The 26,560-nt window shown below is 44.5% G+C and overlaps 1 protein-coding gene across 4 annotated transcripts in view; it reads right to left on the minus strand.

The window, feature by feature from the left end:
* RAD54L2 (RAD54 like 2) overlaps positions 1-26,560 on the minus strand; it is a 109,976-nt gene that overhangs the window by 82,580 nt on the left and 836 nt on the right. Inside the window, exon 1 of one of the 4 annotated variants that reach the window (XM_061397487.1) lies at positions 11,064-11,168. The exons of 1 other annotated variant lie outside the window; for it this stretch is intronic. The gene's annotated coding sequence lies outside the window, so the exon portion shown is untranslated. Of the gene's footprint in view, positions 1-4,733; positions 5,276-11,063; positions 11,169-26,560 lie in introns of those variants that run through there. 2 more of the 4 variants (XM_061397490.1, XM_061397486.1) reach the window with 2 other exon arrangements.

The following is a 26,560-nucleotide window of genomic DNA, read 5'->3' on the forward strand; positions in this document are numbered from 1 at the left end:
AAAGTCTTCAATAAAATTTGGGCAAACAATATTATATCCTGAATTATGACGATACTGAGGCTCAACTGGATCTCCAAAAAGTCTGTCAGCTGACAAAAGTTACAACATCCTAGTGTTAAATCCATTACTCACTCCCAGGCTGGAAGTAGGTGAATGGAGACCTTGTAGCCCAAACCAACGAGTCACTGCTCTTCCCACGTGAGGACAAAGTGCTCAGAGCAGTAAATGGCCAATGGAAGATCTGGATAAACTAAAGAACTGTCACATTCTCTTCCAAGGGAAACTTTTGGCAAGATCCAAAGAGAGAAGGTAATAGCTCCCCAGCATCAAAATCATTAACGATCAGAATAAGCAACACATTTTGAAAGCAAAATAAAGCACTGCTTTTAGCAACCTGGAAATATAAAGACAGCAGCACTGCTTCAGCCAGGATCAGGTGCACCCATGAAACTGGAACTCTCATCACATCAACAGCTTCACAAGGAATAATTTCATGACACTTCACATGCAGAGGTCATTCAATTTGTTCACTGAACATTTACTGAGTAGCTACTTCTGTAACAGAAATGGTTAGGTACTGGGATGTAAAGTTGAACAAGACCAGGTCCTGCCCTCCAGTAGTTCACAATGTAGGCACAGAAAATACACAAAAATACCCAAAGTTAAGAGTACACCGATTACGAAAGCTTTCACAGGTTGCAATAGCCATACAAAGGAAAGGCATTCACCTTAATCTGGAAAGAATAAAGGAAGGGCTTCCAGTGATGGTGGGGCCTGCATTCCTAGTAAATTTAAGCCTAAGGGTCAAACAAGCACTAGAATGGGAGGGAAAATTAGTAAGAGCATAGCTTGAGAATCCTGGGACCTTCAAGGAGCTATGACTGGAACCTAAAGTGACAGAGGAATTGTGGCAGAAGAGGGACCAGAAAGTAAGACATCAAAGAGGCCAAGTCACAAAGGTCCTTGTGAGGTGCTGAAGTAGAGACATACCAGGATCTAAATATTTCCGTATTTCGAGGCCAGAAGCATATTTACTTTTAACTGGAGTTAAAGACCACTCTGAATGGAGGGGGATTTGATGAAGAAAGACTGGAAGAGATTTAGGGCCAGTTATTTTGAATCATTTCTGTCTGGCTCATTCTTATTTCTCTCTCAACGTTTTTTTTTCCTCTCACGGGGAAAAAATAAAACTGAACAATTCTATAACAAAGCCTGTGAACCTTCTGTTCATCAAAAACATTTCTGAACAGAGTGCTAGATTCTATCAAACTAGCCTAAATTAGACAAATTGCTCCAGCATCTAGAGTCTTCCAGGCAAAAAAGACCAAAGTCAGGTATCTGATGCCAACAGAAGCTAGCTAGAGAAATACCCTGATCAGGGGCCACACAGAACATGTTGCTGCTTAGCATATCCCAGCACTTTGTCACTGGGAATGCCCACTGTTCCCAAAACAAGGACATGCCAAACAGTTACCTCTGGGCTTCTCCATAGAAACTGCCAGGAAAAAACCTACCAGTGCCAGGAATGACCTTGGACTTTATAGTGTGGACTCAACAATGCTCTCACCCGACCAGGGTGCCAACAGGTGTAGACAGAAGGTTGCTTTTCTCACTACACAAGGAAACTGAACCCCTCCACCATGTACAGCACCCAGCCACACTCCTGGCACTAATACCACTGAGAAGAGTATCCTGTACATAATGACAGACACTCACCATGACTAACAGCAAGCACTGACCACCCAGGAAGCACTGGGCCCTCAGCTCCAGTCCTCATTACAACCTGCAGAGGTTATTTTATTTAGCCCCATTTCACAGACTGAAAAACATTAAAAAACAAGGCACAAAGAAGTTAAAGCTTACCCAGGTCAAAAAGCAAGCAAGAGGTACAGATGGGATGACTCCAAAGACCATGCTTTGCATCATCCTAGACACCTCAGAATTTTTCCAAAGAAATCAAACACTCTAAGCCTTCTTTCCAAGAGTCTCTGAGGTGATCCATCTGACTAAGAGGTAGTCAAAAACATTTTTCAGCCATCAGTTTGCCTCCAAAGCAACAAATAAAACAGTTTTTATTTGATTTGATCAACTGACTATTCCAAATGGAAAGTGAGACATATTTCAAAGAATTTATTATCCACATGCCTTGATTTTAAATCTCTTCTTTTATTTTTGGCCAAAATACACATGCAGCAAGACAGAAGAGAGCAAAGGACAGACTTTCATTTAACTAGATCAGAATGGAGATTAACAATTACAGCAAAAAAGCTTTCAAACATAATTTATGAAGTAAAAATTAAAAGGCAAGGAATATCAAATAGGCTGAGCCTTACCTCAATTTTATTCCTCCTGTTCTAGGAGACAGCACTCCCACCATCAGCAGACACCCAGCCTATATACAGTGAACCAGACAAAGGCATTAAGCAACACCTTCATGCTCTCAAAACCACAGTGGGAAGGAAAGTGTGATGGCTTCCTAAGGAACCTAGGCACACATACAGTATTTGTAAATCACAGCCCATCAAGATACACACAGCAGCTAAATGTTTACCTTGTGATTTGTCTACAGGCATACTTCAGGTTAACAGGTGTATGCAAATAAAATAATCCAAAACAATCCCATACCATTGTGAACTTCTCCCATGGAAATATATAATCAATTGTCAGTAGTCAGAATCAATACTTTATAAAAACTGTACTCAATGCTTTACAGATTAAAAGCTTGAATGCCTGAATCATTTCTTCCTTCAGAGATCTATAACACCTTCTAAAATATGAACTACTATTATTAAAACAAGAATAACATCACCATGGTGGAGGCGCCCAACACAGGGCCTGGCATAATTCAATAGATATTTGTTTATGGAAGAATGAATTACTTACAAGAGAAAACTTTAAAAAGAGAAAAAGACAGAGAAAGAATAGTTTAAGGGAAATACATGATTTTTTAAACATTAAGGGAAAAAAAAAAATCCCCAGAACCATCAGCAAAACTACAAATAGAATTACCTCACATCTCATCTGAAAATTTATACTCTAATATGCTCCAAAGAGGCAATACAATTCCTAACACTAAACAAACTCTGAAAGTACAATGACTCTGACACTTCTTTTTTTTTCCACACGAGGTTTGATATCTCATCTACAGACAACACACCAACTTTTGAGAATATTCCATAGAGAACTCTGGTGCATAAAATAGATGCAGGCCTCAGCTACCTGGAATTTGCATATTGCCTTTCAATGATACAGATGAGACACAGTGTACAGACCAGACAGATAACACTTCTAGTGAAGATAATGTCCTGGGAGAGTTGAAATGACAGTCACTAAGATTTAGCAGATTTAATGTAATGACTTCATGGCAGTAGGAGAAAATGAAGTTTCATGGATTTAGGGATAAAACGAACTTTGGACAAACTGTTAAAGAGTTTTCACATCCCTTTCTAGAGCTACACACGTTAAACAATGACACACAAGTCAGTGAAAATAGGCTCTTAAATTAATTTAGATTTAGAAAAAGTGGGGTGAAAATCCCTAAAATTTACATATATTATGCTAAGTTTGTCTATCATTATAAACAACAGCCACAGTGTTGAAAAGAAAGCATGAGTCACAATTCAAAAACAAAGAAGGGGAAAAAAAATGAACAGAGGAATGCTTTGGGTCCAAATACCACAAAGAAATTTTTTACTTAAAACACGGTTAATGACAGCTACCAGTCTGACTCGCAGTAAAAAGGAATGGTCCACACTATTCAGGAACAAACTCAATTCAGCCCCCAGACGCCCCCTTCCAGCCCCATCTACCTCAGTACCCAGCCACCAACATACTCAGCCACATCCACTAGCAAGTGGCAGGAATTCTAATAGATCTGAGTCACCCCTCCCCCGCAGAAAGAGGTCATTCTTTATCAGGAAGCCCACTCTGCAAAGGTCCCTTGTTTATCTCACAGGCTGCCACCACCACGGCCCACAAAAAGCCAATTCTCCAACCTCAGCAGCCTACCAACCCTCCTCTGTACTCTCCAGTTCACAACTCCGGCTTCACCCTAACGCCAAGGTAGCCAACACGACTTACTGTGACACTCTTGTGACAAGTTCCCTTTCTGAGAATCACTCAACTTTGGGATGCTGGGCCCTGGAGAATCCATCTCTTCGCTCAACTCTCCTGTGCCCAGCTGAGCTCCTTGCCTTTCCAGGAACTAATCACCAGTTACCTCAGGGAAGCTAAATATTCGATACCCTTTTCTCCTCAGCCAGATCCCGGTCTGCCAAGTTCACGGACCTGAGCGGGTGGGGAGGAGGGCAAGGAGAGACGCATCTCGATTCGCCTTACGGACCAGGCAGGCACACTGAGGCCCCCTAGAATTCCAAACCACCCTCCCCCCAACCCACCCGCTGTGGCCAGCCTCCAGGCCGTCTGCATCAGGCGCTAAGAGCGCACGCCACTACAGTTAAGTCTCCGTGTCCCTAAGACTCCCTTTCCCGGGTACAAAGGTCCTAAATACCAAGCCAATAAGGCCCCAGGTGGAGGCCAAGACCCCCGCCAAGCCTCCAGCCACCGGAGTTTCCCAGGTGGGATCCAGAGCCCCAAGGCCTGGGCCACTAGGACCGGCTTGCTGCCCCAGGCCGCTGAGCGCCAGGGGCCCGGGCCGCCTCTCCACTCGGCCCCCATTGTTGCGGGTCCCGGCGGCCCAAGCAGGGAGTCCGGGGGCCGGCAACCGCACTCACCTCCCGCGCCGCGGCTCCGGGCCGCGCCGGGCCGGGTAGGGCCGAGGGGCCGAGCGCTTCGCTGCGCCCGCCTTGGCAGTGCCTGCGGCAGTGGCAGCGGGGATGAAGGGAGGCAACCGGCCAGGCCCGGGCGCCACGGGCTGGCTCCGGCTAAGCGTCGGTCTTCTCCGGCGGCGGCGCTCTCAGCCTCCGCTGGCGGTCCGCGCCAGAAAGCTTCCCCCTCCCGGCCCGCGCGCCCGGCCGCCCGGACGGGAACACGCGCCACGGACAGGAAAGTTCCGCTGAGAGCCTGTCGGAAGCCGCTGTTCCGCCGCGCCGGATGGATTGAGACTCCTTCCTCTACAGAGCCATCTATGCTAACTTTTTCAGGAGTGAATGAAGCACGGAAATCCCAGGCCGGAAACCTGAGAATGATTTTAGTGGTGTGTCCAACAGAATGAGTTTGCACCCCGCTAGCCATCAGAGAGGCACGTTGGAAAGCGATTCAAGTGAGTCTCGGTTCCTCCTCATTCCTCACTTGGGGATAACCTTGGAGGCTTGTTAGGACTATATAAAATGTTGCAAGTGCCTGGCGCGGATATGTGCGACTCAACACTGGGTCTCGGTCATTGCTGACGCTGCCAATGATGATTGTTACTACTGCTATCGCCTCCTACAGAGCTTGGTCCCATACTTAAGGATTCTTGTAAAACTCAGCAGTGGCCACAGGACTGGAAAAGGTCAGTTTTCATTCCATCCCAAAGAAAGGCAATGCTAAAGAATGCTCAAACTACCGCACAATTGCACTCATCTCACACGCTAGTAAAGTAATGCTCAAAATTCTCCAAGCCAGGCTTCAGCAATATGTGAACCGTGAACTTCCAGATGTTCAAGCTGGTTTTAGAAAAGGCAGAGAAACCAGAGATCAAATTGCCAACATCCGCTGGATCATGGAAAAAGCAAGAGAGTTCCAGAAAAACATCTATTTCTGCTTTATTGACTATGCCAAAGCCTTTGACTGTGTGGATCACAATAAAGTGTGGAAAATTCTGTAAGAGATGGGAATACCAGACCACCTGATCTGCCTCCTGAGAAATCTGTATGCAGGTCAGGAAGCAACAGTTAGAACTGGATATGGAACAACAGACTGGTTCCAAATAGGAAAAGGAGTACATCAAGGCTGTATATTGTCACCCTGCTTATTTAACTTCTATGCAGAGTACATCATGAGAAATGCTGGACTGGAAGAAACACAAGCTGGAATCAAGATTGCCGGGAGAAATATCAATAACCTCAGATATGCAGATGACACCACCCTGATGGCAGAAAGTGAAGAGGAACTCAAAAGCCTCTTGATGAAAGTGAAAGTGGAGAGTGAAAAAGTTGGCTTAAAGCTCAACATTCAGAAAATGAAGATCATGGCATCCGGTCCCATCACTTCATGGGAAATAGATGGGGAAACAGTGTCAGACGTTATTTTTCTGGGCTCCAAAATCACTGCAGATGGTGACTGCAGCCATGAGATTAAAAGACGCTTACTCCTTGGAAGGAAAGTTATGACCAACCTAGATAGCATATTCAAAAGCAGAGACATTACTTTGCCAACAAAGGTTTGTCTAGTCAAGGCTATGGTTTTTCCTGTGGTCATGTATGGATGAGAGAGTTGGTCTGTGAAGAAGCTGAGCGCCGAAGAATTGATGCTTTTGAACTGTGGTGTTGGAGAAGACTCTTGAGAGACCCTTGGACTGCAAGCAGATCCAACCAGTCCATTCTGAAGGAGATCAGCCCTGGGATTTCTTTGGAAGGAATGATGCTAAAGCTGAAACTCCAGTACTTTGGCCACCTCATGCGAAGAGTTGACTCATTGGAAAAGACTCTGATGCTGGGAGGGATTGGGGGCAAGAGGAGAAGGAGACGACAGAGGATGAGATGGCTGGATGGCATCACTGACTCGATGGAAATGAGTCTGAGTGAACTCCGGGAGTTGGTGATGGACAGGGAGGTCTGGCGTGCTGCGATTCATGGGGTTGCAAAGAGTCGGACACGACTGAGCGACTGATCTGATCTAATCTAATCTAACTAGGTTTTTCCCCCTCCTGACCGGTTTCCTGTTGACTGAAGCTGGAAAAAAAGCAGGGACAAGAAAAGGCTTTCCTGATCACTGATACTGAGAGGGAAGTTAAAAATTCAGGTTATCTTCCCTCAAGTTGGGAATTATTGCCATATGGGCTCCAGTTAAGGGGAAGAGTGAACTGTGTCAGCTACACAACAGGCCCAGGTTCCCTTCCTTCTCCCTCTTTCAAGAAATGAATATTGACGAAATGATGAAAAAATTCAGAAAGTGGGCTTTGTTTTCTGCCTAAAATCAAGACAATAAAAAAACCCTTTCTCCTTCCCTCTTCCTTTTTCTTCTAGGCCTTCACACCTCTGTTGTTTAGTCACTAAATCCTGTCTGACTCTTTGCGACCCCATGGACTGCAACATGCCAGGCCTCCCTGTAAATCGCCAACTCCTGGAGTTTACTCAAACTCATGTCCATTGAGTTGGTGATGCCATCCAACCACCTCATCCTCTGTCTTCCCCTCTCCTCCCGCCCTCAATCCTTCCCAGCATCAGGGTCTTTTCCAATGAGTCAGCTCTTCGCATTAGGTGGACAAAGTACTGGAGTTTCAACTTCAACATCAGTTCTTCTGATGAATATTCAGGACTGATTTCCTTTAGGATGGACTGGTTGGATCTCCTTGCAGTCCAAGGGACTCTCAAGAGTCTTCTCCAACACCACAGTTCAAAAGCATCAATTCTTTGGTGCTCAGCTTTCTTCACAGTCCAACTCTCACAGCCATACATGACTACTGGAAAAAACATAGCCTTGACTAGACAGACTTTTGATGGCAAAGTAACGTCTCTGCTTTTCAATATGCTGTCTAGGTTGGTCATAACTTTTCTTCCAAGAAGCAAGCATCTTAATTTCATGGCTGCAGTCACCATCTGAAGTGATTTTGGAGCCCACAAAAATAAAGTCTGCCACTGTTTCCACTGTTTCTACATCTATTTGCCATGAAGTGATGGGACCGGATGCCATGATCTTTGTTTTCTTAATGTTGAGCTTTAAACCAACTTTTTCACTCTCCTCTTTCACTTTCATCAAGAGGCTCTTTAGTTCTTCTTCACTTTCTGTCCTAAGGGTGGTGCTATCTGCATATCTAAGGTTATTGATATTTCTCCCAGCAATCTTGATTCCAGTTTGTGCTTCATCCAGCCCAGCATTTCTCATGATGTACTCTGCATATAAGTTAAATAAGCACAGTGACAATATACAGTCTTGACGTACTCCTTTTCCTATCTGGAACCAGTCTTTTGTTCCATGTCCAGTTCTAACTGTTGCTTCCTGACCTGCATACAAATTTCTCAAGAGGCAGGTCATGTGGTCTGGTTTTCCCATCTCTTTCAGAATTTTCCACACTTTATTGTGATCCACACAGTCAAAAGCTTTGGCATAGTCAATAAAGCAGAAATAGAAGTTTTTCTGGAACTCTCTTGCTTTTTCCATGATCCAGAGGATGTTGGCAATTTGATCTCTGGTTTCTCTGCCTTTTCTAAATCCAGCTTGAACGTCTGGAATTTCATAGTTCACGTATTGTTGAAGCCTGGCTTGGAGAATTTTGAGCATTACTTTACTAGCGTGTGAGATGAGTGCAATTGTGTGGTAGTCTGAGCATTCTTTGGCATTGCCTTTCTTAGGGATTGGAATGAAAACTGACCTTTTCCAGTCCTATGGGCACTGCTGAGTTTTCCAAATTTACTGGCATACTGAGTGCAGCACTTTCACAGCATCATCTTCCAGGATTTGAAATAGCTCAACTGGAATTCCATCACCTCCACTAGCTCTGTTTGCAGTGATGCTTTCTAAGGCCCACTTGACTTCACATTCCAGGATGTCTGGCTCTAGGTGAGTGATCACACCATCGTGATTATCTGGGTCGTGAAGATCTTTTTTGTACAGTTCTTCTGTGTATTCTTGCCACCTCTTCTTAATACCTTCTGCTTCTGTTAGGTCCATACCATTTCTGTCCTTTATTGAGCCCATCTTGCATGAAATGTTCCCTTGGTATCTCTAATCTTCTTGAAGAGATCTTTAGTCTTTCCCATTCTATTGTTTTCCTTTTATTTCTTTGCACTGATCACTGAGGAAGGCTTTCTTATCTCTCCTTGCTATTCTTTGGAACTCTGCATTCAAATGGATGTATCTTTCCCTTTTTCCTTTGCTTTTTGTATCTCTTCTTTTCACAGCTGTTTGTAAGGCCTCCTCAGACAACCATTTTGCTTTTTTGCATTTCTTTTTCTTGGGGATGGTCTTGCTCCCTGTCTCCTGTACAATGTCATGAACCTCTGTCCATAGTTCTTCAGGCACTCTGTCAGATCTAGTCCCTTAAATCTATTTCTCACTTGTACTGTATAATTTGTTAGGGATTTGACTTAGGTCATACCCGAATGATCCCTATGTTCTTCAATTTAATTCTGAATTTGGCAATAAGGAGTTCATGATCTGGGTCACAGTCAGCTCCTGGTCTTGTTTTTGCTGACTGTATAGAGCTTCTCCATCTTCGGTTGCAAAGAATATAATCAATCTGATTTCGTGTTGACCATCTGGTGATGTCCATGTCTTCTCTTGTGTTGTTGGAAGAGGGTGTTTCCTATGACCAGCACCTTCTCTTGGCAAAACTCTATTAGCCTTTGTCCTGCTTCATTCTGTACTCCAAGGCCAAATTTGCCTGTTACTTCAGGTGTTTCTTCACTTCCTACTTTTGCATTCCAGTCCCCTGTAATGAAAAAGACATCTTGTAATGTCTTCATAGAACCATTCAACTTCAGCTTCTTCAGCATTACTGGTCGGGACATAGACTTGGATAACCATGATATTGAATGGTTTGCCTTGGAAATGAACAGAGATCATTCTGTTGTTTTTGATTGCATCCAAGTACTGCATGTCGGACTCTTATTGACTATGATGGCTACTACATTTCTTCTAAGGGATTCTTGCCCACAGTAGTAGATACAATGGTCATCTGAGTTAAATTCATCCATTCCAGTCTATTTTAGTTCGCTGATTCCTAAAATGTTGACGTTCATTCTTTCCATCTCCTGTTTGACCACTTCCAATATTCCTTGATTCATGAACGTGATTCCACGTTCCTATGCAATACTGCTCTTTACAGCATCAGCCCTTGCTTCCATCACCAGTCACATCCACAACTGGGTGTTGTTTTTGCTTTGGCTCTGTCTCTTTATTCTTTATGGAGTTATTTCTCCACTTATCTCTAGTAGCATATTGGGTACCTACCAACCTGGGAGTTCATGTTCCCAAACTACTGATGGGAATTTAGATCTGCAGAAGGTGCTCCAAAAGTATCATAGCTGTCACATGGCCTCAAATTTTCCATTCTCGCCTCACCCCTTGGTTTCTGAGACTCAGGAAATTTTACCTTGATACCCTTCTCTCTTGCCTGAAGAGACTTTCCAGAAAAGATCTGATATCAGTTACCTGATCAGATCAGATCAGATCAGTCGCTCAGTCGTGTCCGACTCTTTGCGACCCCATGAATCACAGCACGCCAGGCCTCCCTGTCCATCACCAACTCCCAGAGTTCACTGAGACTCACCTATATTAAAATTTGTCACTGTGTCATACATATATACACATGGATTTCCATTTAAATTATCCTCTGGAAGGAAAGGGCTCATCTGCCTAAAGACATTTTCATAACCAGCTGAAAATAGCAGGATTCTAAGCAGAGAGCAGCATTCTCAAAACCTCTAGAGGTTCACCACTCATTCAAGTAAGGAGACTTCATACTATGATCTTAAAGGATGTCTCAAAAGCTGGTTCACTTTTCTCTGAATCCCGGGGTCACATCACCACTCCAACCCCTCCCTGATCCATGCCTTACATTTTCTCCAGTTGGCCTCTTAGCTTGGACTCCCTGTGTGATAAATAAAGCAGATTTGGTCTCAAATATTGAATCAGGTTTAGGTAAGAGCCCTAAAAATGACCAAACAGAGGAAAAAGGGACCAGGGAAGTGGGGCAGAAACTTAAGAAAGAAGTCTTATCATCTCCCTCTCCTCTCCCAAAAGACCTAATATACAAGCATCAAAGATACCCAAACTGGGACTTCCCTGGTGGTCCAGTGCCTGGGACTCTATGCTGCCAATGCAAGGGGCCCAGCTTGGATCCCTGGTTGGGGAACTGGATCCCACATGCCACAGCTAGGAGTTCGCATCAAACTAAAGATCCTGGATGCCACGACTGAGACAGCACAGCCAAAAAAAAAAAAAAATACACCCATACTTACTTGTCTCCTCTGTCACTCAGGTTGAGCAGCAAGGGTCAGGGCTGGCTTCCCTGGTGATGGAACCCCCTCTCGTTCTCTCCCTGAAGATTCCCATTGCCCTTCTGTGACATCACTGCTTCCTTGCCCTCTGGGAGCTTCCCTGACAAGCTGGATGATGTTATGCCCTTACAGCCACCTTTGGTGATCATGCTATGTGCCTGCCCTGCCAGTTCACCTATAAGAAAATGGGTTATATTAGGGAGGAAGAAGGAATCTCTAGAGTGGGATTCACATAGCTGCCTATTGATTGCTCTGCCTTCAAGTTAGGTTGAAAAATCTGGGGTCTTCCTGCTGGGATTAACAGTGACTTGTAATAAAAAACTAGAACTAGGCCTTCATCACTGTGATTTCACACCTGGAGAAACACCCTCTTCCTTTCACCTGCTTCATCTCTTCTTTCCATGAAAGCCAGCTCAGTCCTTTTCCCACCAGCCACATTTCCAACCCAGTCTCACTTCTGGATGCCAAACACATGATCGTTCTGAACCAGGTTCCAAGGTGATAGTTGTTTCTCTTTCTTCAACAGCCAGCCTATTTAGATTTTTTTTTTAAACTTTTCCCTTATATGTGGCTTCTCATACTACATTATAATCTCTAGGATTCTTGAAAAAAAAATCCACTCCAATGTTTATTGAAGACTTGGTAAAACTGCTGTACCATAAAATTCCCCACTCAGCAATTATGGTGGCTCAGAGGTTAAAGCATCTGCCTCCAGTGCGGGAGACTTGGGTTCAATCCCTGGGTCGGGAAGATCCCCTGGAGAAGGAAATGGTAAACCACTCCAGTACTCTTGCCTGGAGAATCCCATGGATCGAGAAGTCTGGTAGGCTACAGTCCATGGGGTCGCAGACTGAGCGACTTCACCTTCACCTTCTACCTTGTACCAGCACCGTGCTAGATGCTGGGGAATACCAATGAGATGTGCCAACCCTTAGTGTAAGATTTTACAGCTATTAATGCATTTGATCCTCATATCGACATTGTGAGGTATGTATAAGTATCACCCCACTTCAAAGATGGAAAGACTGAAGCTGGGACATAAGAAAGGGGTGGAATTTGAGTACAGGCCACTCTTATAGTCATGCACTGAAGTGAATGAAGAACTATACTCAAAGTTGAGCTTGGTGTATTCTGATATGTAAAGTAAAACTAATAAAAACCTGTCCCATGTGGCTGTTCAGATATTCATTGTCCCTAAACTATATTTCAGATGCTAATCTAGCACTGAATAAGAGCATATAGGCCTCTGCCATAACGTAGCTTAGCTTCTAAACAGAGGAGACAAATATTACAAAATAATTTAAAATTCTAATAAGTGCTGGAGCTTTCCTGGTGGTCCAGTGGTTAAGAATCCACCTGCCAGTGCAGGGGAAACGGGCTCAATCCCTGTTCCAGGAAGAAGATCCCACATGTCATGGGGCAACTAAGTCCGTGAATTGCAGCTACCGAGCCTGCGTGCTGCAACCATTTAGTCCCTGCACCTACAGCCTGTGCTTCAGAGCAAGAGAAACCCCCTCTCGCCACAACTAGAGAAAGCCTGCACTCAGTGCAGCAACAAAGATCCAATGCAGCCAGTCAACAAATACATAAATTTAAAAAATTCTAATACGTGCTGAAAAGAACATAAAACAGGAGACCTACATGGGAGAGAGGGTGTCAGGAAAGGGAGGAATTGAGTAAGACCACCCTGGTGAGGCGACCTGTGAGCTGAAATCTGAATGTCAAGAATGATACAGAGAAGCACGTGAAGGCTCCAGGAAGGAAAATTCTAGGCAGAAGGACCAGAGCTCAAGAGTAGCATAGGGTGGGGTAAGAACCTCCAGATGACTGCCATGGAGAGTGGAAAAGTAGCCTGTAGCTCTGCTCCCACATTTCATGAAGATATGAAAGATATTGCTGATAGACTTCTAGGGAAGTAGCAGAGGTTACTGTAGTACCTGGTAAAGGACCATGTACATTTGCCAAGTCAATAGATAGATGTCATAGAAACAGATACTTTTAAAAATGTCTACAGAGAATAATTCCATTCTCTCCAATAAAAAGAAATAAAAGACATCCAAACTGAAAATTAAGTAAAATTACTTCTGTACACAGATGACATGATCTTATATATATAAAACTCTAAAGATTACACCCAAAAGAGTTATAACTAATAAATGAATTCAGCAAAGCTGCAGGATACAAAACCCACATACAAAAAATCAGTTATGTATTCATACACTAACACTGAACAACATGAAAAGGAAATTAAGAAAACAATTTTATTTACACTAGCATCAAAAAGAATAAAGTACTTGGTAATAAACTTAACCAAAGAGAGAAAAGACTAGTATACACACACCAAAAAGTCTAGAAAATGTTGCTAAAAGAAATTAGAGAAGATATAAGTAACTGGAAAGACATTGTGTTCATGGATTATCATGCATGCATGCATGCTCAGTTGCTACAGTCATATCTGACTCTTCACAACCCAATGAACTGCAGCCTGCCAGGCTCCTCTGTCCATGGGATTCTCCGGGAAAGAATACTGGAGTGGGTTGCCAGGCCCTCCTCCAGTGGGATCTTTCCAACCCAGGGATCAAACCCGAGTCTCCTGCTTTGCAGGAGGATTCTTTACCACTGAGCCACTGGGGAAGCCCTCATGGATTGACAACACTATCCAAAGCAATATGCAAATTTAATGCAAACCCTATCAACTTCCAACATCTTTGCAGAAATAGAAAAATCCATTCACAAAGTTCATATGCAGTCTCAAGGGACCCCAAATAGCCAAAATCAACCTGAAAACAAATAAAACAAAGCTGATTTCAAAATGTCCTTATTTCAAAACTTACTACACAAAGCTATAGTAATCAAAACAGCATGGTACTGGCATATAGACAGTCACAGAATAGAATCGAGTTCAGAAACAAACCCTTATATATATAATCAAATGATTTTTGACAAGGATGTCAAGATCATTCAGTGGGGGAAAGGACAGTCTTTTCAACAGATGATGCTGGGAAATTGATATCCACACACAAAAGAATGAAAAGACATCCTTACCTTACACTACATACAAGAAATAACTCAAAGTGGATCAAAGACCTAATGTAAAATCTAAAACCTTAACAGTCTTAGAAGAAAACAAAGGAGAAAAGCTTCAGGACATTGGATTTGGCAATGATTTCTTGAATGTGACACCAGAAAAGGAACAGACAACAGAAAAAAAAAACAGACAAATTGGACTGAAAACCATTTGGGCATCAAAAGCCACTCTCAACAAAGTGAAAAGGCAACCCATGGAATGGAAAAAAAGATTTGCAAATCTTATATCTGATAAGGAATTGATGTCTAGAATGCATATAAAGAATTGCTACAATTAAAAAAATATTAAGTAAATAAACCAAGCAAGCCACTTCAAAAATAGGCAAAGGAATTGAACAGACATTTTTCCAAAGAAGATATACAAATAGCCTATAAACATTTTAAAAGACGCTTAATTAATCATTTGGAAAATGCAAATCAAAACCACCACAATGATACACCACTTTATACCCATTAGGATGGCTATTATAAAATAATAATGTAAAAAAAAACACAGAAAATCACAAGTGTTAGCAAGGATATAGGGAAATTGGAACCCTCACATAATGCTGATAGAAATAGAAAATGTCACAGTCAGAGTGGAAAACTAGTGGTTTCTCAAAAAGTTAAAGATAGAATTATGATATGACCCAGTAATTTCACTTCTAGGTATATACCCAAAATAACTGAAAAAGGGACTCAAACAGATACTTGTATGCCAATGTCCACTGTAGCATTATTCACAATAGCCAAAAGGTACAGTGTTCATCAACAGATAAATGGACTAAAAAAATGTGTTATATCTACAGAATGAAATGGTATTTACCCATAACAAGGAATGAAACACTGATACATACTACAGAGTGACTGAACTACAAGATATAGCAACATATTGAAAACAATATGCTAAGTGAAAGAAGCCAGACACGAAAGGTCACATACTGCATGATTCCATTTATGTGAAATATTCAGAATAGGCAAATCCACAGAGACAGAAAACAGGCTGGTGGTTGCCAAGAGCTGAAGGAGGTGGTGAGGAAGGGGGACAATGGAGAATAAGTACTTAATGGGTATGAGGCTTCATTTGGGGGCAATTAAAATGTTTTGAAATTAGATATGTGATTTCATAACGTGAATATTTAAAATCCAATGAGTTGTTCATTTTATTTACTAAAGTGTTGTTGTTGTTGTTGTCAGTCACTAAGTCATGTCTGACCCTTTGTGACCCAATGAACTGCAGCACGCCAGGCTTCCCTGTCCTACACTGTCTCCTGGAGTTTGCTCAGACTCATGTCCATTGAGTCGGTGATGCCATCCAACCATCTCATCCTCTGTCGCCCCCTTCTCCTTCTGCCCTCAATCTTTCACAGCATCAGGGTCTTTTCCAATGCAAAGAGTTGGGTCTTTGCATTAGATGGCCAAAGTATTATTGAAGTATAGTTGACTTACAATGTTGTATTAATTTCTGTGTACAGCAAAGTAATTTGGTTACACACATATATATACATTATTTTTGAATTGTTCACTGAAAATGGTTAATTTTATGTTACAGGAATTTTACTTCAATTTAAAAGAAATGGAAGCTCAGAGAGGTTGGGTTACACAGCTGGTAACTGATGGGAGTTCGAATCTGAACCCAATCTAAGAACGTATATACATTGTCATACTACACAATGAGCAAAGTATTTACTAATCCAGAGGTATTTATTCCCCATTGTGCACCACCCCCATCTCCTTCAGCTCCTGGCAACCACCAATCTGTTCTCTGTCTCCATGAATTTGCCTATTCTGAATATCTCCTATGAATGGAATCATGCACTAGAGGTAGATGACTTATGCTGGTGCTTTTCTGAGAGCATGTTACAACAAGGGGGTAAGAATGATGCCTTCCACATAGTAGATGATCAACACATGTTTTTCTGAGTCAAGGAGGAAGAATGGTCCCCACTCACAGACTCCAAGGTCTGGAAAGAACTTGGGAGAGTGTGGGAGGAGCTGAAACTCCCTCCAGGCAGTGAGGGATCTTTCCTCAGGGACAGTGGTGGAGGGGCAGAGGCAGCTCCTCTTATATGCTGTATGACCTTGGACAAATCACTTCACCTCCCTGGGATGGGCTCTTTATTTGTAAAATGCGAATAACATACGTGCAATGGTGAGAAAGAAATGGAAGGATAGCTATAAACAGTCTTTGAAAGTGCCAAATGTATGTTCAGGTTTATTTAGTTCGAGAAAATCTGGCTAACATCTTTGCTGTTTTAAGTCAATTCCACCATCTCCTCCTAGAGGACTTCTAAGGTCTTACTCACTTCGATGTGAGATTGGCTGGGATTCCCCAGACTCAGCTGTACTTTTGTAATTATCTTGGTTATAGGACCAACCTCATTCCTACTGGGATTGTGTCTGACTCTTGTAGATGGAACCAGATTGGCCCATCTCAGTAGCCTCAAAGTCTCCACATGACTGGGCTACATGAACACGTACTGAATAAATATTAGAGTTGTCCACAGCCCCCATTTATCATGAGGGTATTCAGTTTCATTTAAAAAAAAAAAAAAACCCTCGGGGGAAAAAAAGGCCCTGGAGATTTGTTATAGAATGATGAAAAGCACACAGGCCCTAAGGCTAGAGGATACAGGCACACAAACATAATTATAATACAGTCTTAACTCCTATGAGAACCAACTCTCAGCAGGAGCTCAAGAGGAGGAAACATTTGGTTCAAACACTTCAGAATTTTAATCTTTCCTTCAGCTACTTTGCACTCATTTCTACAACATCACTCAATATATTGCTCATCATTGGGTGCTCAATAGTGTGTGGCTGGACCAATTCAGGCCTCAGGGCCACCATTCCCTCTTGCTAAACCTCTACTCTCACTTATGCTTCATGCCTGGCCCAAATGTCATCTCTTCTGTGATGCCTCCATGAACCTGAAGGCCAGTCCTTTCTTTGGGCTTTCTTGGCACTTCATTACACAAATATTTACTGGGCACATTCTGTTTTGGCCCCATAGACATACAACTTGGCGTCCGTCCTAAGAGATTGTGTCCACTGGGGGAGGCAGCCCATTAGAAGGCAGTTACACAACAAGAGGGAAACACAGGGTCAATACCCTAAGCGAGGAAGGAGACACTTTTAGGGTCTACTTAGCTCTTACTCTCCTTCCCAACAGTGCCTACCCACTCAGGAGCAAGGCTTATAGAGCAGGTTTGCAGTCTGTCAGTTCCCTAGCAGTAGTTGATTGGCCCAGGGAGAATACCTAATTACAGACAGACCAATTGGATTTTGTGACCCCCTAAATTTGGAGTCAGATTTCAAAGATGCAGAAGTGACCAGTTAAAGGGCACTGAGCTTAGATTCCCGAAGGAGAAAGGGAAGAAAGAACCAGGATCCCAGCCTGTGGAGTCCAAAAAATACTCCCCTTCCTTCTCTTATAATCAGGTCCTTGTTTTGTTTAAAAGAGCATCAGAGGCTTTGGATATCATCACAACAGCTCTAATTCAGACAGGATTGGCCAGGCAGTCTCTCAGCCTAGATTGGAGTGAAAGGAGGGAAGGAACAGGCAAGCCTGGTCAGGAGCAGGAGTGGGAGTTCGGAGGAAAAATGGGTGAGAGGATTCCGAGTAGGGCAAACAGGATGGGTTAAAGCCAAGAGGTGGGAACTTCATGAGTAAGAGGCAAAGAAACAAGGCTGGAGATGTGAACAGGGCTACGGTCACACAGGCTCTGGTACGTCACGTTAAAAGTTTAAGACAACTTGTCTTTGAAACTGCATCAAAGGTGGTGGTGGGGAATCACACCTGGGGGTAAGGGGACCTTGGACAATGGTCCAGGCATGGGATGTGGGTGAACTAAACTGAAGTGGGGGGCACAAAGGGGACAAACGGAGCCAGAGATGTTTAGAAAATGGCACTGTCAGGGCTGGGCAACTGAAAATGGGGTTAAGAGAAGGGAGGAAGCAGGGTGACACCTGCCTACCCGAGGATGCCTTTTGTGCTGAGGGGAACTTACCTGAGAAGCAGAGCTAAAGAGGGGCAAACGTGACCAGAACAGACAGCCTGGCCTCACGCAGGAGTTTTTGAGAAATGCAGATACTTAGGTCCCAACCCAACCACAATAAAATGCAAGAGGTTCTCTCTGATGGGGCACCTGATGAGTTGTCGGTGCTGGTCCCTTCACTTTTCTCGTGCCTTCCCCTTCACCCAGTTTAATTTTCCAGGGACCAATGGAATTTTAAGCCCTTCAGCACCAGAATTTGTAAATGGAGATCCTTGGGTTTCAGGGATCTGTGGAGACTGAATGTGCATGCAGTCTTTGATGTATGTTGGCAGTTTGCTGGGGAGAGAACCCATAGCAAGTTAAGGACCTAGAAAATAAGTAGAGAACAGAAAAACAGAGAAAGTCAACAAAACTGAAAGTTGGTTGTATGAGAGATCAGTAAAACTGACAAACCTTTAGCTACACTGACCACAGAAAAAAAAAGAAGATTCTAATTACTAAAATCAGAAATGAAAGTGGGAATATTACTACCAATTTCACAGAAATACAAAAGATTTTAAGAGTAAATTACTATGAATAATTGTATGCCAACAACTTGGATAACCTAAATGCAATGGATAAGTTCCTTAGAAACACAAAACCTACCAAGACGAAATAATGAAGAAATGGAAAATCTGAATAGACCTATAACTAGTAAGGATATTGAATCAGTCATCAAAAGTCTCCAACAAAGAAAAGCCCTGGCCCTGATGGCTTCACCTGTGAATTCTACCAAACATTTAAAGAAGAGCTAATACCAATCCTTCTTAAACTTTTCCAAAAAACTGAAGAGGTGGAACACTTGCTAACTCATTCTATGAGGCCCTGATACCAAACCCAGATACAGACACTACAAGGAAACTACATACCACTATCCCATATGAATGGATTATATATCACAACCAAGTGTGATTTCTTCTTGAAATGCAAGGTGTTTCATCATTCTAAAATGGATCGATGTAACATACCACATGAACGGAATGAAGGGGGAGAAACACACAATCATCTCAATTGTTGCAGAAAGGGCATTCAGTGAAATTCAACACCTTTTCATGATTAAAACGCTCAACAGGGCTTCCCTGGTGGCTCAGTGGTAAAGAATCCAATGCAGGAGACACAGGTTCAGTCCCTGATCTGGGAAGATCCACATGCCAAGGAGCAACTAAGCCTGTGCACCACAACCACTGAGCCTGTGCTCTAGAGCCCAGGAACCACAACTACCGAGCCTGAGAGTGACAGCTACAGAAGGCTGCGCTCCCTAGAGCCTCTGCTCAGCAACAAGAGAAGCCACCACTGTAAGAAGCCTGGGCCCTGCCATTAGATAGTAGCCCCTGCTCGCTGCAATTAGAGAAAAGCCCACGCAGCAACAAAGACCCAGTACAGCCAATAAATAAATAAATAGTTAAAAATAAAAACACTCAGCAAACTAGGAACAGATGGAAACTACTTCAACATGATAAAAAAAAAACCATAAATGCAAAACCCATAGCAAAAATCATCAATGTTTGAAAATCTGAAGGCTTTTCTTCTAACATCAGGAAAAGGGCAATGATGCCTGCTTTTGCCATTTCAGAACTGAAATTGATAACCAGAGCAATTAGGCAAGAAAAAGAAATAAAGGCATCCAAGTTGGAAAGGAAGAAGTAAAATAATCTGTTTGCAGATGGTAGGCCCTTATGTGTATAAAACACTAAAGATTCCACACAAGAAACTGTCAGAAGTAATAAATGAATTCAGAAAATTACAAACTGAATACACAACTGTGTATTTCTACATGGTAGCAATGAAATAAACAAGAATAACAAGCGTTGGCAAGGATGTGGAGAAATTTCAACCCTTGAATGCTGTTGGTGGGAATGTAAAATGGTACGGCTGCTATGGAAAACAGTATGGCTGTAGCTCAAAGAATTTTAAATGGAATTATCGTATGATCCAGCAATTCCACTGCTGAGTATGTACGCAAAAGAACGGAAAGCAGATATTTACATACCCATGTTCATAGCAGCATTACTCACAATAGCTAAAATGTGGAAGCAAACCAAGTGTCCATCAATAGATAAAACAGATAAACAAAAATATGGTATATATTTAACTTTACAAAGGAAATTCTGACATATGCTATAGCGTGAATGAACCTTGAGGACATTACGCTAATGAAATAAGCCAGTCACAGGAAGACAAACACTGTATGATTCCACTCACATGAAGCATCTGCAGCAGTCAAATTCATAGAACAGAAAGAAGAACAGTGGTTGCCAGGAGCTGGGAGGAGCAGAGAATGGGATGAAGTGAAGTGAAGTGAAAGTTGCTCAGTCGTGTCCGCCTCTTCGCGACCCCGTGAACTGTAGCCTGCCAGGCTCCTCTGTCCATGGGATTCTCCAGGCAAGAGTACTGGGGTGGGTTGCCAATTCCTTCTCCAGGGGATCTTCCTTACACAGGGATTGAACCCAGGTCTCCTGCATGGCAGGGAGATTCTTTTCCAATTGAGCCACCAGGGAAGCATTGTTTAATGTGTACAGAGTTGCAGTTTTACAAGATGAAAAGACTTAAGATTATGGAGACAGACGGTGGTGATGGTTACACATTATGAATGTATTTAATGCCACCGAACTGTACCCTTAAAATGACTAAGATGGTCAATTTCATGCTATGTGTACTTTATCACAATTCTAAACGGAAAAAAGAAAAGCTAAGTCACTAGGATCCAGAAACAATGTTCTATAGCTGGATGTGGAGCTTACAAACATGACATTGGGGAACTCAATATTGTTTAAGAGCAAAGTACCATCTTTCTCCTATAAAAAGGATTCATTTGCTTAGTAAGCATATTTGGGAGTTAAGTAACATAAACTTGGGTTTTCCTGATGGCTTAATGGGTAAAGAATCTGTCTGCAATGCAGCAGACACAGGAGATGCATGTTTGATCCCTGGGTCAGGAAGATCTCCTGGAGAAGGAAATGGCAACCTACTCTAGTATTCTTGCCTGAAAAATCCTATGGACTTGGAAAAAGTCCTATCGAGTCTGGTGGGGCTACAGTCTAAAGGGTCACAAAAAGTCTGATGTGACGGAGCACCTAAGCACAAACATAAACTTGGTCTTTCAAGAGCTACATGCCAACTGTCCTGGATTCTCTGACCCCTCAGACAGCCTTTGGGGGGTCCCAGAACACATTAATTGCAGCCTTTGTCATGTTGTATGGCTGTTTGTGTGGCTGTCTCTCCTAGGAGCCTATGAACATCAGGCAGAACCCTGTTTCCTGCCCAGCACATGATGCTCAATGAATCAATGAAGGACTCAGCAAATGAGTGAGCAGCAGGAGGGAGATGCAGTTCTAAGGCGGCCCAGGGAAATCTGAGTTGGGCTTCTTCCTGTGGTTCCCTTCATCAGTTTCTCTTCCCTCCTTCGCAGCCTAGTCCTCACACCACCTGTAGGTAGCCTTCCCAGATTGCACCGAACTACCACATTGAAGGTCTGGCTCTCCAGCAGAGTTCCTCCTCCTCATCTCCCTTTCACCTGGAGGAGGCAGCCGGCAAGGGTTCACAAAAGGAGGCATGAGCCGCCTACAATGGGTGTGAAAGGCTGGAGGAAGTCAGGTTTCCTGCTCCAGCACCTTCAATCCCAGGCCCTCAAAGGCGGGGAGCTGGCATGTTTCTCATGCCTCCCCAGGACAGGTGTCCCAACACCTGGTGGAGGTCACTGGGCTGCTTCAGCCCCTCTGGGAAGAAGCTGTTGTTGTCCAAGGTGGCATCTTCACTACGCCGCTAGGTGGCGGAGGGGGAGGTTGAGTGCCACGGGCCGAGAAGTCCCTGATGTGCTGGCTGAAGGCCCACCTCCGGGGCCTCCTCTCCAGACAGGAACTCTGTTCTCTTTGTCCACAGAGCTGAGCAGTCTTGCACACTGAGTCACACAGTGTGTGACCGAGCCATAGCTTACTCATCTCTCAAAATGGAGCCTGATGCCTACCCTTCCAGGACTGACGAGGTTTCGAAGAACCGCGCAAAGTAGCACTCCGTGCCTGGCAGGAGCCTGGACCCAGTGCAGAACTTTAGCCCCAGCAGAGGTTAGTAACTGTCCCCCAAGGCCTGGCTGTAGCATCACCAGTTCAACCACATGACTGAGCTAGTGACAAAGCCTCTGGTGTCTCAGCATCCTGAGATAAAGGGTGGGCAGGGCCTGTTCCCACCAGCTTCCTCCCATGAATGTGGCACCTGAGAGGGAACCATGCGGCAGAGATGGCTTCAGAATAAAACACGAGAGTCAGTTCACGTTGAGCAATCACCGGGGTCAGGCCAAGCCCTTTATGTCCATTAGATCGTGTAATCTTTGCAAACACCAGGGGGAGGGTACCAGTCTCTGAATTTGTCAGTTTTACTTTATTTGCTTGTTTATAAATTAGACTCTTTTTTAAGAGCAATTTTGGGTTCACAGCCAAACTAAGCAGAAACTAGGGTTGCCCCCAAACCCCTTTCCCCACACATGAACAGCCTCCCGCATATTAGCATCCCCCAAAACAGAGGTACGCTTTTCACAATCAATGAACCTACACTGACACATCACTGTAACCCAATGTCCACAGTTTATGTCAGCGTTCACTCTTGGTGCTTGACCATTCTCTGGGCTTTGAGAAATGTACAATGACATGCATAGCTTTATTTTTCAATACCAATTTTATTTTTATTAGTACAAGTTCAGTGGCTTCAGAGTACAAAAGAGGCTTATATGGAAAACCAGCCATACCTCTTCCCTGACCTCTCTGCCTTTCCTAACCCCAGGCCCAGGCCCCAGTGGCATCCATCTTACATACCCAGGGGTCCACCCAGTTGGCATCAGAGTACTAAGAATGTCAAAAAGCAACAGGAGACAAACAGCGCATTAGGGTCAAGGGGCCAAATGAGCAGAGTACACCCTCTGCCCCAAAGGTCAACCCGGCATCTCAATTAAGACATTAGAAAGATGTGTCAAAATCCTCACTTACTTCTTTAGAAGCCCCAGTAATCATTTTTGGAGTTTTGCTGGATGAGAGGAGCTAAGGAAGGGCGCTCTGATGCAAAGCTGCCTGGGTGGAGGAAGATTAAGGATCTGGCTGGCTGCATGGCCTGGGAAAATTTCTCCCCTCTGGACTTTCAGGTGTTCGTGCAAAAAGCAAGGGTCAGGTGATCACTAGGGCCCTGTCTGGGCTGACGGACTGAGTTTGGGCTAACTGCTGCTAACAGCCCCATCTCTGGGGCTCTTCCTATGAGCTGGGTGTTCCTTGCAACCACACTCAATACTGCCCCGTTTGACAGATGAGGATGGAGACTCAGAAAGGCTGTCAGGGCCACACAGCTAGAAAGAAATGGTCAAGATTCTGAACCAGAGGCGATTTTCCTGGTGGCTCAGTGGTTGACTCTGTGCTTCCAATGCAGGGGGTGTGGGTTCGATCCCTGGGCATCCCTGGTAGGGGAGGTTAAGATCCCACATGTCTCTCCACCAAAAACCCAAAACAAAACAGAAGCACTGTTGTAACAAATTCAACAAAGATGTTAAAAGTGGGCCACATCAAAGAATCTTGGAAAAGAAAAGATTCTAAACCAGAGTGCACACTCTCCTTCCCTGGGGCTGGATCCTTGAGCCTTTTGTCCTGCTTTTCCCCAAAGAGGTGCTCTGGAGTCTGTGTGGCAGGTGGATGGGTGTGAAGGTAGGTGGGTAAGAGTGGGCCCCACAGATTCCAGCTTACTTGGCCTCCAGGATTTCAAGCCACTAGGCCCCACCTCAGGGTGAAGACCATTACACCCAAATCCTGTCTGATGCTAATCTCCCCTCCTAGGCCACGGGTTCTCTGCCTCGGCTGTGAATTAGTCACCTGGGGAGCTTTGGAAAATAAAAATGGCTGAGCCCCACCTGTAAAGATACTGGTTTAATTGGTGTGGAATTAATAAGGTCTTCGCACTGGTTGGTCAGAAGAGTGCGGCAGGTGATTCAAATGTGTGACCAGGGCTAGAAACCGCCATTAGTCTGTCTGCTTAGCGAGGGTCGCTGTTTGTTCCCTCACCATCCTGGCAAGAGCAAGTGTCTGCTCTTTGCCCTGAGGCCCCACCCACAAAGGCAGGTAGAGCAGCCTCTGTTCTCAGCCACCATGTAGTTGCCTTTCTCTGGAACAAGCACCGCAGCATCTTTACTCCACTCTCCTGAATTTGTGGTCCTCCTGAGAGCAGCCAAGGACATGATGCTTCTCAGAGATTCTTTGGAACAAAAGCGCCTGGAATCTAGGCCTCTACTGGCCTGTGGCGTGGAGAGCCCACCTTGCCCACGTCCCCTCTGCTCTGCATTTTAGGGGAAGAGAAATGGGGAAGACAGGGTTTGTCCCCAACTCAGGCTGCCCTGGGCCTTTCCTAGCTCTCAGGTGAGACTATCAGCCCCATGAAATCGGATATATTCTGTATTAAAAAAAAAAAAAAAGACAATTCTGGAAGCTACAAGGGTGTCGGAGAGAGTAAAGCAAAGCTTGAAGGAAGAGAGTCTCCTGTTTGCTGCCTACTGACCTCAGCTACAGAAAGGTGCCTGGTGTGTTCCTGACTTAGGACTCCTATGTGGGCTTTGTGCCACAGAGGGTTGGATGCTGACTTTAGAGCCTGCAATGGAGAAGCAAAGTTCGCAGAAGGTCAGGTAAGAGGGGCTGGGGATGCACAGGCAGCTGTAAATAAGTCAGAACCAGAAACCTGAAGTGGTTGTGGGGAGTCTACTCGGGGCAGGACTTCGAGGTGGCCACTAAACATGGCATTTCCTGTTCTCATCCTCCTTGAAGCCTGGGCTCTGAAGCTTCACGGGCAGGCCAAACCTGGAAGGGTCTGGAAGTCATGTGGCTTGTGTTTTTCCAAAACTTAGTTTATTGGAATTGTAGGGGGTTCCTCAGAATTGGTAGGGACTCTGGTACACTATTGCCTGCAACTTCCAATATGGTTCCTTTACCTACTTAATGAACAGGACATGATTTAACTGGGTTAAAAAAAAAATTCTGTGCTGAAATAATGCTACCAAAATTTGAAAACCATGGATCTAGTAAAGTTATGAGGAATGGGTGGGGATACTCGCCCAGAGTCACCCTGTAGTCACTCACCCCTCAGGCCAGGTCTATCCCCACAGCACCCCATGGGCTTCATGGAGCGGACAGCAGGAGGTTCCCTCTGGAGGCCTGACTTGAATGCAGCAACAAAAATGGCCAAGAGAGGAGCCACGTGGGGAAGAGCGACTCTCCAAAGAATGAGCGACCCCAAGACCCAGACTTGCAGGCGCTCAGCGGTGGTGTGAAGCTTTCTGGGTTTAACTGTTAAAAGCCCTCAAGATTCTAGTCTGTTCTTATCTTCAGGGAAATGTAAGGCCTTGGCCTGGGAGGCGGGGCCCCTGATTCCCGGCTGCCCCATTTTCTGGGACCTTTGCCCTCTCTGTAAGAGGGCAGCCAGGCTCGGTCACCCAGGTCCTAGACTGTGGGCCCTTGCAGACAGGACCTGTCGTCTCCACTGGGTGCTGCAGCCTCTCAGTCCAAGGGACTCGGTTATAGGGCTAGGCACAGGAATCCTTCATGGAAAAAGACCTCATTCATCAGTTTTTAGAACAGGGCTCCTGGCAAGTGGCTCCCCCACCCTCCCGGTACCCACCGTGACCTCTGACAATAGTGGCTGACTTCCCACACTTCTTGGAGTGAGGCTTTCTCCTCTCTCCCGTTTCCTCTCCTGGGTTGGCTCCTCTGGGGGCAGGAATGTCAAGACTCTGGAGAGAGTGAACACTGGGGACTTGCATTTCTTCTGACAGTCTTCTACCTCAGAGCAGACCCACAGGCGAAGGTGCCTGCCAAGGCCATCGAGGCTGCTTATTAACGCAGCAGAATTTGGCTGCATTGCCCAAGAAGCAGGTGGAATCGATAAGCAGATGATCATGGATGGATTGCGCCGATCTGGTCCCCCATTCAGACGGAGGTCTTAACTTCTTTGCCACGAAACCCCCAGAACATCAGTGATCAGAACCTCTGTATGCACTCAGCTGTGGCCTATGTTCCTTCCCCACTACCCGTGGCCCTTGAGGGATAAACCCACAGCCAAACAGCCCCAGCTGTTCTCATTTTCTGGCAATGACCAGGATCTGAGACACTACCTGCTTTCCTGGGTCTCCAACAGAGTCCCTCATTCCCTACAACCTGAACCCCTCCAGACCCCTGTCAATAGTCCAAAGGGCATTTCTGAATGAAGACTTCCATCCCCCCAAGTCTTGCCCAGTAGTCCCTGGCTGTCCTGGTCTCTGGTCCTGGCAGGAGGCAGCCAGCTTTGTGACTTCACAAAAGGCCCCCTGTGACAAGTCTGGGCTGGTGAAGCAGGAGGTGG

This window comes from Bos javanicus, chromosome 22 (assembly GCF_032452875.1).
Source record: "Bos javanicus breed banteng chromosome 22, ARS-OSU_banteng_1.0, whole genome shotgun sequence".
Classification (NCBI taxonomy): domain Eukaryota; kingdom Metazoa; phylum Chordata; class Mammalia; order Artiodactyla; family Bovidae; genus Bos; species Bos javanicus.